Source organism: Stegodyphus dumicola, chromosome 6 (genome assembly GCF_044657685.1).
Source record: "Stegodyphus dumicola isolate Sdum_Otavi_A_Nest chromosome 6, ASM4465768v1".
NCBI classification, from domain to species: domain Eukaryota; kingdom Metazoa; phylum Arthropoda; class Arachnida; order Araneae; family Eresidae; genus Stegodyphus; species Stegodyphus dumicola.
Genome location: NC_140773.1, coordinates 170293171 through 170305025, shown reverse-complemented (window position 1 = coordinate 170305025; position 11855 = coordinate 170293171). Strand labels below are relative to the sequence as shown.

Genomic DNA, 11855 nt, shown 5'->3' with positions numbered 1-11855 from the left:
AATTAGCAATAAGATTTCATAATAAAGAATCAAATAGAAAAATAACTTACAAAAGAATACACATGTGGTCCTCTTACATTAAGAAATAAGAACGACCAAAGTAAAAAGAACATATTCTTAGCTTTTTCTCTCTCTTTTTTTTCCTAAAGACTTTAGAGGTCTCTTCTATTCCTATTGTATGTGTGTACTCCGCTCAGAGAATTCCAAAGTTGAAGTTATTTTCTTTCTTTTGCTTTAACTACTTGAAACCGAGTTCCTATTGGTTGAAATTGAATACCGCTTCTGGCATGTTCTATACTTTTTTCTTTTTATCATGGCTTTATGTCAAAATACGGCAGGAGGTCGAGTGCAGGGCTTTTACAGTGCAAAATGTTCATTTTTCTTTATTTCTACAGTGGAAGTGCTTTGATGAGCTTTAAGTAAGTCAAGATATATTCTTGATACATTATCAAATGAAAGACTGCATAATATTGGTTAAACTTCGGTATTTGGTGTTAATTGTTTGCACAATCCACAATTCTTTTCCTTCGAAAAATGCTAAAATTGTATATCTCCATTTCCACTGAGTACCTGTATTATTTATATAGAGATAGTTTCTTAAAAATATCGCACAAATCAAAATAATTATAATGGTAGCAAATTTTCTGTTCTAATCTAAACAACAAACCAAATGAGACTTATTTTCAGAATACACCAAGTCTAATAAATTTATTAATTGATAACCTGACAATTTTTGTAAAAACATATAAAAATTCTATTTTAAGTATGTTTTTCACAATTAAGTTTTATTATTATTATTAACTTATTTCTCGTTATTAACTTATTTCGCGATCTAGCGTATCTCATTTTATAAACGAAATTTCGCAATAATATGCAAATTTTGCCATGTAAAATAATAACAAAATGGCTTAATCTACTCTCACTCGATGAGAAAAAAACGAAGAAAATGCCTATTTCAGAGACATATTAAAGTTGGTAAGATTCATTCCGCATGATAGACAAAGGAACGCTGAATGAAGGGAGTTTTTCTCAGCAACTTTAACACGTGTTTACAGTAGAAATTAGCAGCGACCATTTTTCAAATTTACCTAATTTTTTAGGTCAAAAAGTGTCGAGTTATTTATATAACATTAAATACTTTCCAATACTTTTAGACTTTTTCTATTGATATTAATGAAAATACTCCGCTGCGTACATATTTTACTATTTGTTATGAAGTGAAATATAACAGAACAGCTTTCCTTACTGGTCAAAGTAAAAAGAAGAAAGGATTTTAGCCCAAAGAGGCTACTAATTTCGTTTTGGCATTTTGCGTCAGTTCACTACAAATGTCGGTTTACTTTTCAAATTGCTGCCACCAAATATTAGAGCCCTGCATTATAGTTAAAGAAATTAAATAACGATGAATCTGCATGAATGTATGTATGTTTCTCGGATTCTGAAAAAAACCAACGTTACCTAGAGTGTCAGATTTTGAATAACATAGTCCTCCATTCGAATACGGGCATTTTGAAACAAGAATTTGGAATTTGTTTTATTATCTATTTCATATTTTGTCAAAAACTAAAGAATTTTTGATTAACAAATTAAACAACTTCAAAGCGAGCAATGGCAACACTGTGCGAGGAAAAAAATTAATATCCCGCCGAGACTGTGTATCGGAAATTCTGAAAATATGCTCTTTTAAATATTTTGTGATTGTTTTATATATTGCTGTTAAATTGAATTTTATAGTTCAAGTTCGGAGAACATGATATTTAATAAGGTAACACACAAAATGTTAAAAACACCCCTTTGGGCGCAATATAGAACCTGAAAGCTTTCAGATTTTTTTAAAATTTAAATTTATTTATTTATTTATTTATTTTTTATTTTGAATGTGTTTCAAATATATTCAATGAATGACAAAATCACAGAAGCTTAAAAAAAAGCACTTTTACGACGTTATGCACACTACGTATAAAAATTATAAATGACGACTTTTACGACAATACCAATATTTTGCAGTAATGTACTCTATACATAACATCAAAGTATATATGATCCATGTTTTCGGCTTGCTGTGTACATTTTATAGTATACATAAATTTACAAAAGTACTTTTTTTCAATTAAACAAAAATAAACCTTCAGCAGGTCATCTTTGCTAAATATTTTTTATTTAGTGTAGATACTTAAATTCGATGAAGAATTGGTATAACTAAAGAAAAGAAGCAACCAAAATTGAACGAAAATTAAATAAAAGTAAAAAACTAACATTTAACAAGCATTTAAAAACAAAAACAGCACCAAATTTTAAACATAGAAGAAATATCTAGGAGCAAAAATTTCAAGCTCCATTTTACTGATCCATTCTTGCGCCAAATGATCATTTTTGAAAATTCGATAAAATTTAATTTCTTTTTCTTTCATTACACATTCATGCACATTTTTAATACTGGCATTCTTTTCTTAGTGAAATTATTTAAAAATTGAATTGTCGTATGTTTTTAACAAAATATGTCATGTGACAAATATCTGTTAGTAATTTAATTTATTCAATCGATTTCTTAGTTTGCACACATGGATTTTTGATCAGATTTAAATATTTAAATATATATTTAGATGTGCGTTTTTAAAAATTCTTTTCAACTTTTTCAAAATGATACCTAAGTTATTAGAATTTAAGGCTTACCAAATGAACTGAAAATATTTTACATGCATTAATTCTACTTATATAACTGACTTATTATAAGCATGAAATAATCAATCTTCATTTCGTCACTTAAATCATTATTAGAGGTTAATCAATTAGTGCGATAAATTATGATGTAGTTGATGATAAACTTGAGCATTATTTTTTTCGGTAATACATTTCGCTTATGATTATCATGAAAGATCCTTCGGTAAACAGAAACATTCCAACTTATAGGTCGAGGGTCATTAAGACATAAAACTGAAAATAAGCATTCAGACATAAAGTACACTTTGCACAAGGGAAAAAAAAAGCTGATGTGTACACCACCTGACTTCATTGTACTGCATATTAAATTATACGCACTTTTCCTGCATTTTATTTAAACTTACTGAATTGAATTAAATCTACTTCGTCGATAGCGTATAAACCACAATGGAATAAATGTACTCTTTAAAATACACTATATTTATTTACGATACCAATACTCTGGTGCTAGGTTCACTTAACAGCGTTACATCTCATTCATGTTATAACTCAGAATGCACAAAAATTATATCATCTGAAGAATTATCTAATCGTTGCCACATGTTCTATTCAAATACTATAATAAATTTAAAGCGGTGCATAAAAGAAATGAAACAAATAAGAAAGAAACAGTTTTTCACAGATGATTCAGCGCCGCTTACCTAATGCACATTCTCCTCTGTTCGAGACAGACTGGCAACATTATTTGCTGATAATACGAAACACTTTTTTCCTCGAATTTCATTAGAGATAAAATTTCTCATTCAATTAATTCTGTTCTTGGTTCACGACAATGCAAAAATACATAAAACCTCAAAATATCTTAAATTATCTTCTATTAAAATTGAAAAATATTTTTAAAAAATCAATAAAACACCAAATACATTTAAAATGATAAAAATAAGAAAGAAAAGAATACAATTAAAATTACAGTTTCTAAGCAAAAACAAGCAATTCGGTCAGCAGACATCAAGGCAGATTTTCCGGTGCACAATAATAAAAGTTTAATTTTGGTCCCACTCGGCAAAAAGACACTGAAGGTGCAGAATTCACTAACCTGCTTAGTTCCAAATGTAAAATTAGTCTTAGCCGCACTTAGAGAACTTTTAAATTGTTGATAATGCTACAACTATTGTATGCAGATTAACTACAAGCATAAAAACCTTAACCGGAAGATAAGAACAACATAATTCAACCATTTTTAAAGCAAAAAATGTGCAATTTACCAACATATAAAAATAAAAATCTGAGCTCACTGAGCCGAGTAACAGAGTGGATATATGCATATATATATATTCATATACTTTTGGTGCAGCCGATTGCAAGCAAACAGGGAGGGGCACAACTACAGATTATAAGAGTCCTGTATACAACGTATCAAGTTATGTTTCAACGTTCTGAGGCTACTCGTTTTTGAGTTATTCGACATACATACGTACGTGCGTATAGACGCCACGAAAAAGTTTCTTCTGAGTCCATTTTAAATCAGATATACGATTCGTTTGGGAGAAAACAGTTCTTTATTCTATCCTTACTTACAGATGCTATGCAAAAACATCGTTAAATTGCATTGGATAGTTGTCAATATGGATGTTTTCGTTGAAACATGGTACCGTGAATTTTTTTGTGATTACAATACTTCCTTTACTTCGTACAAGGAAGTAAAAAGGGAGTTATATATAGCGTTGTTCAAACATATATTTTATTTACACAAAATCGGACTTTTCTAAAATGATATTCTATTTTTTTCCATATTTCGATTCAAAGACTCAAACTATGCCATAGTGCCAAGTTTTGTAACAATCGCACGAGTAATTTTTATAAAAATTAGCTCTCAATATTTCAGCTCCTAAAAGTTAATTAAATTTGGTACATATTTATTAATATCTCTTTTCTTTATTAAATGCACTTCATTCCTCCTTTGACAGATTGTAATTTAGGTTTGGTCCAAGGAAAATCGGCTGATATTTTCTGAAGTTATGGCAAAACTGGCGTATGCGCCCATCGTACGTCCCTTAGCATATGAAAAAGAATTCAGAAGCATATTTTCCGGCTCCGCTTGCTTTGTATCCATGATAACGATAGCTGCGACAGGTACGTGTAAACGTGGATTGGACGCTTTCGTAAAGTTGAGTTCCCTAACAGCTTGTTTTTCGCATTTTGTTTCCATTTAGTTTGTCCTGTTGCGTAAAATGAGCTTGAATAAATGCTGACTTGAACAATATTGGAGTGAGATTGGGAAATGGTGATGAGGTGATGATGACGCGTGTGGCGGTAGAAAATGAAGAAGGGTGAAAAGACCTTGAAATGCTTTCTGCAAAGTAGCAGACTAAGACGTGTACCTCACAATTTTCTTTCATATTGAGGATCGGGGCATATACCGATGAATTACAAAGGCAATAAAGGAGCCTCTTATCTATAGTAATTAATTGCCTATATGAGTAATTTGGCTTGTGGGAGCGAATTTTAATGTCTTCTCCGTAAGCCGCTGCTTTAGAACTGAATTATTTATAGTCAACTCTGAAAAAAGTTTTTTGAATTATGTTTGTATAATTTGATTTTGAATAATTGATGTTACAAATATGCTCTTCAGACCAAGGACAAAAGGACCCCTTCAGATTTTATGTTTTCTAAAATGCATTTGCAAGCTCTAAAACGATAAGTTTGAATTTCGATTTCCAATGTTTCACAATGCTGTGATCTGTCACTTGTCGATTAAAAATGGGACACTAGCATTATTCGAATACAAGGCAGGAAAACATAATATATCGATAGAAGTATCTGCTTTATCATCACGGTAAAATTTGATCATATATATATCAATAGATTTGAATACTTCAATGCAGATAAATTTGTTATTGGGAATTCTGAATGAAAAATAAAAATCGGAAGTTAAACTAATCTAAATTTCATAAGTCTGTTCTTGCTCACCCAAAAAGAATAGAAATCCATTACAAATCTTTAAACAGCTAGGCGTCACATTGCTTAAAATCGAAATATTCTAAATTTTTGTTTAACATGCTTTTTAATCCCTCGCAATGAAATTCAACTCATATCGGATGCCTTTGATGTTACCGTCAACGACGGAAAAGAAGAATTCGTTTATGATATTGATCCGTTTCAGGATACAACTAAATGCAACGGACTTGCAGTAGAATAAAGCAGAGGTTAAGTATTTTCGAGCCCATTGAAGTTGATATCGATTGGAGGAGTCTCTTAAATTTCAGTATGTATACTGCCTATGAAAGTGAGTTTTTATGCTTTCTTTGAAATGACGTCGTCTTAAGAATGAAAAAGAAGTTTGTTCTATTTAACATCAATGCCGGCGAAATACTTTACGTCAGACAGTAAAAGTATGACGCGTTGTTTTGAGTCCAACTTCATTAGTTCTCCGTTTTCTTTATTGAAACTTTTATTGTTAACTCAAGACGTATTTTTGACATAATGATCTGTTATTTAGCTTAAATATACTTCTTTTAACAGCCAATTACTTTAGTTAGTCAAAATATATTTGTATACTACTAAACAGCTTTAATGATACTTAAAATATCGGCAAAATTGCAACTACGATAAAATTCTTTAAATTTCGGATATCATATTGGAAACCATTTCAAATTATATTTCAAGTGGGATGGTTGGAGTAAAGTTTGCATTAAATGCGGTTCATACATAATGCAGAAAGCAAGTGAAAGAGATAATAGAAAAGATTTTGTTGAATTTTACGGGACAGTAAAACATAGTGATGAAAGGAAATCGAAAAGTACTGAAGTTAAAATAGAGAAGAAATAAGTGCAATTCAAAATTGTAAGTTAAGGGAAATTCTACTTTAGGTTAATAGTGGTTTAATTTAAAGTAAGTCCATGTGTATTTCGGGGAAACATGTAACAGATTTTTTTCTCAAGGAGGAAAAATAATCTGCTACAGAAGCAGGAAATTCTTTATTTATATAAACAAAATAAAATAATAAAATGGCAAAACAGCAACAGTATTTATTGAACAAATCTGAAAGCAAAGGACTAACGAATTATGACAACTTCTAAACATGGTGTCGAAAGCGGACTGTTATTTGAAAACTGAAAAATTTATATGAATAATTTCTGGAGAAAGAAATTTAAATGCATGGTTAAGAGATCAAAAATTTATTTGCTGATATTGTAAATACCTTATTTTGTTCTAACTAATTATTTTTATTTTAAGAAACTTTCCTTTCTACTTTCAATTTTCTGCCACAATGCAAATTTAAATGCAAAATCTAAATGAGTTCTGAAGTAGTATTTATGTAGCTGGTTTTAAGAGTTCGCAGAAAGAGAGTTAGTTCTGAATTTATGCCGCTTGTTTGAAAGTAGCTCTGCAGCTGAATATTTGTTGCTAACCTTTTACTTTGGATTATATTGATATTCTAGGCTTGGTCTGTGTGCAGCCGATTAAACGGTTTAGATTGAATTAAGCGGTTTAGATAGTCGTGTAGCTAAAATTTAATTCATTATGATTGTGTTCAAGTTACTTAGCCATAAGTTGTGTTTAATTTGTGAGCACCGAGTGAATGTATGTTCTGTTCACTTTAGTAAAATAAAATAAAAAGGTTTTTATAACTTTCATCTGCAGTCATCTGTGTTTCATTAAAACATAGCGAAAATTGGCTAATACGACTTCAGTAGGGTCTACAGTTTATGCTCCTAAACAGAATAAGAAGACTCTACAATATGAGTTTATTTTCCCATGGAATTTTAAATTTTGTTAATTTTGGCAGATGCATATTAACCTTCAGTCCCCAAAACTGCAGTTAGTTCTTCATGGAATATAATATGAAAGGAATTTTTAAGAATATAACAATGAATTTTAACTGTTATGTCCTTAATGAAAGTAAAAGAAGAAAGAAATAATAGATTTTGTAGAGCATTTAACGACTTTTGAAAAGATTCAAAACAAAAAAATCTGATGTGTACACCATATGACTTCCTTGTACGGAATATTAAATTATACGCAATTTTTCTTGCATTTTATTTAAACTTATTAGATTGAATTAAACCTACTTCGCCGACAGCGCATAAACCACAAAAGAATAAATGCATTCTTTAAAATTCACTTTGTTTACCATAGCGACACTCTGGCGCTAGGTTTACTTAACAGTATTATATTTCGTTCATATTATAACGAAATCGAAATCGAGTCAATGTCTAGGCGGCAATTAGTAGCCAACCGCTACTTTAACCGTCTCAGTTGGTAAATTGCCCTAAGGGGATGGTACTTAAGTTTTTAATTAAGGCGATTTACGCCGCGCCAACTAGGCGAAACTTGTCAAATTTTGTGAAATGTAGGTGGAGTGGAGGAAGATGATTGGCAAGAGCCTGTCACGTGGGTGGTCACCCACCCAAGTTCAGACTCCGAGCAAAGCAGCTTACGCGTGCAATGAGAAGTATTGGATATATTAATAATTATCAAGTTTTGAAACAGGTTATCCAGATTGGAATAATTAAACTAATATCGCGATCTAAATGAAGACAAATTATAACTCTGAATGAATTTATATCATTTAAAGAATTATCTAATCGTTGCACATGTTCTATTCAAATACTATAATAAAACTAAAACAATGTATAAAAGAAATTAAGCAAACAAAACAAAAAAGAAACAGTTTTTCACAGACGATTGAGTATTTCTCATTCAATTAATTCAGTTTTCACTTCGCGACAAGGCAAAAATACATAAAAACTCAAAATATCTGTATTAAAAATTACGAAGTAAATCTTAAACGCTTATTTCCTCGAAAAAATTCAAGAAAGGATTAAGCATGATTTAATTGGCAATAATAAATGAATGCGTTATCTTTGTTGTTGCGAAGCTAAGTTTCTCTAGATCGGCAACAAATCCAATAGTCTAATGTTTCAAATGTAAACATCACTGGCCGCCATCAAATTAGGTTTAGCGGCACTTAAACAATTTTAAAATTGTTGATAATTCTAAAAATATTGCATACAGAATTACTAAAGGCATACAACCTTTAACCGGAAGATAAAAACAACATAATTCAATCATTTTTAAAGTAAAAAAATGTACAATTTACAAACATATGAGAGTAAAGAAACATCGATCACTGAGCCGGGTAAAAGAGTGGATATATTTATAAATATATTTATATACGTTTGGCGCGGCCGATTGAAACCAAAATACGAGGTGCACATCTACATGTTATAGTAGTCTTATATACAAAATTTCAACGTTCTGAGGCTACTCGTTTTTGAATTATGCGAGATACGTACGTACGCACGTACGTACATACGTTCGTACAGACGCCACGAAAAATTCTCTTCAGAATTCATTTTAAAGCAGTTTTTTAGTTTTTTTGGAGGAAAAGTTTCTTTTATTCTGTCCTTACGTACAGATATCACGAAAAAACATCGTTAAATTGCATTCGAAAGCGGTCAAAGTGGACATTTTCGTTCAAATATGCTGCCTGAAGCTTTTCGCGATTACAATACTTCCTTTTTACTTGGTACCAGGAAGTAAAAAGGAGGTGAATACAATGTTATTGTAATTTTTTAAGGAAGAAATATTCTTTGTAATAGTGAAAAAAAAAAGTAAGACATCAAAGTCAGGTTTAATTTTGCCTGGTTTTAAAAGCATTGAGGAATATTTAGGCTATAGAACATAGCAAAGTTTTAAAAAATATAGAATTAACTGCACTGTAAAGGTAAGCCTAACTTAACCAATTAAAATGTAGTTCTTAATTAGATGTTTAAGATTATTTTAACTCGAAACTTGTTGTTTGCATAATACGACAGAAAATTCTCTATTAAGCTTACATTTCAAAAACGTGTTGTTTTTCACATTAATCACCTCTCGTTGCGAAGAATCTCCAACGAAAAGCACTGGACTTAATATAACTCTTATTTGACTTTATAATGAGAAAGGAAGTTCTGCATTTGCATTTCAAAAGCATACTGTTTCCTGCATTAATCACATCTTGCTGTGAAGGATCTCTGATGTGAAGGACTATGTCTTCGCTTCATTCGTCTTCAGTGACCCGATATCCTTCTTCTTCTTTAATCCTTGCAACGTTCCAGCTTTTTTGGAAATGGCTGAATAATTATCAAAATAAAGAAAACTCCAAATGGTACACATGCATACATATTTATGTGTACGGATTCTAAATGCCTCAAAACAAGAAAAAATGGCAATCATTGAGAGTATTCAAATTCAACTGAAATCCATTTATCTGGTGTCCAGTCATCTGGAATTGCAATTAACCGAATCATTTGTTCTTTCTAGGCCAAGCAAAATGAAGTGTGTTTTTCAATTTATTTATTCGTTTTTTCAATTGTGCTTTTCCACAGTCTACTAATACGAATGCAGTCCTATCTAGAAATGAAGTAAAACAGAGTATAAAACAGAGTTTAATATTTAATCAGTTAACCATTATAAAGCATCTGAATGATATCTATTCAGTAAAATGGGTGTTCTTTTAAAGAGTTTTAGATAGAAAAATACTTCGAATTCTTGTGAAACGCAGAATGACCTTGAGAGGATGCGTACACCTATCCCATTCACTGTTTCAATAACAGAAATAATAGTGATTATTGTGGTACTAAGGATTTCGCCATTTATGAATCAGTATGCATGAACTGATGAATACGATAAAAATGAAAAAAAGAGGAATGTGAATAATTCTGTGTATAAATTATTTTATGTTAATGGATGTTATCACAAAACTCTTCTGGCCAATTCAAAATGAATATTATGACATACATTCATAGAAGACTTTCTGATATTATATTTATGTTATAACTAGTAAAGGCAAACAAAATGCAGGTGCAGCGACTCTCAGAAATGAAAAATAGAGATCAAATTAACAAGTAATTGCATTTTTAATCAGCGGTTGATATTTCTGTAAGAATACGTTTTTAAATATTTGCAGACGTTTGATAGCAACTGACCATGAGACTCATTGCATATGGGCAAGCAAATTCTTAATAAAGATCTTCCACATAACGCATACTTTACCATATACATGCATTAACAGGCCAGTTGTAAAATCTTAACTTCCGCGAGCGAAAATTTCCTCCGAAATATTTCTAGAACGATTCCAACGGTGCTCGATATTTACAGCTCAAGCAAGCGAATGGGGAACTCTAATATTTATCTCTGCTGTTATAATCAATAATTAACCACAAACTCTCCACCATGTATTTTAGGAGTAAAGGCAGCAAGCACTTCAAAGTTGTATGTGGTTATAGCTTTCTCGGTAGATTTGCAGTTTTCATGGCGATGAGAAATTTATGCGTTGAATTAGAGGCGGTTTCCTAAGAAGTAAATTTTGTGGTCAAGTTTCGTCTTAATGGAGAATAAGATTGTTAGATGTAAGTGTGTCATAATTTTTCATTAAGCGTAGAAGCGCTTCGGAAACTGTCTGCTGTACAAACGTTGCTGTATGATTTATTGATGTGCAGTCAACTCCCAATTGAACAGGGATGGAATCTTTGGGCCGAAAATTAATCAGGCCGTCCTTAAAAAAATTTAACTTTTTTTTCTGCGTAATGATAGAAAACGCACTATCACAAACCATCAGCATAAAAAATGTCATCAAATTAACTTATTCTATAGTTTAAACAGCTAGAAAGTACAGTTAAATTGCAATATTTTCGGTTATTGTATTGCGTTTCATTCCTGTTTCTTATATATTTTAACTGCCCTAGGATTAGTTGTGAGTTTGAGTTAGCCATGGGCATCATCCTCTCTATTATGCCCATAAATCAGCAGTTGATTGTAATCCCATAAATTGCCCATACATCCTGCCACATGTATAGAGAAAATGTGAATTTACTTATGCATTTGGTAGGATAAAATTGGTAACCTAGGATTTTTGCATTTGAGAATTCTCTGCACGTTTACATTTATAAAAGTACCATACTTTAATCTGTCTAAAAATTAGAATTGCAAAAAAATCTAGCTTTAATTTATCATCGAATGCTTTAAAAAATGAGTATTTTTACATAAAAATGCGTTTTTCTCCAAATGTGATATTTTTATACTCGATTTACCTTCTCTCAGGAATTACTGCTCGTAAGTATCGAAGCTTTCTTATGGTTTATTTGTTATGTTTATTAATATTCACTAAAATGAAGTTACCCAAGTTGTAACTTCAATCTGTAACTTGA

General features: G+C 31.0%; 1 protein-coding gene across 1 annotated transcript in view; it reads left to right on the top strand.

Annotated features, from left to right (window-relative positions):
• The first annotated feature begins 336 nt into the window (after positions 1 to 336).
• Positions 337 to 11855, top strand: part of LOC118183475 (potassium channel subfamily K member 13-like) — a 345230-nt gene continuing 333711 nt past the window's right edge. The window contains exon 1 of the mRNA XM_085819155.1: positions 337 to 419. The gene's annotated coding sequence lies outside the window, so the exon portion shown is untranslated. The remainder of the gene's footprint in view (positions 420 to 11855) is intronic.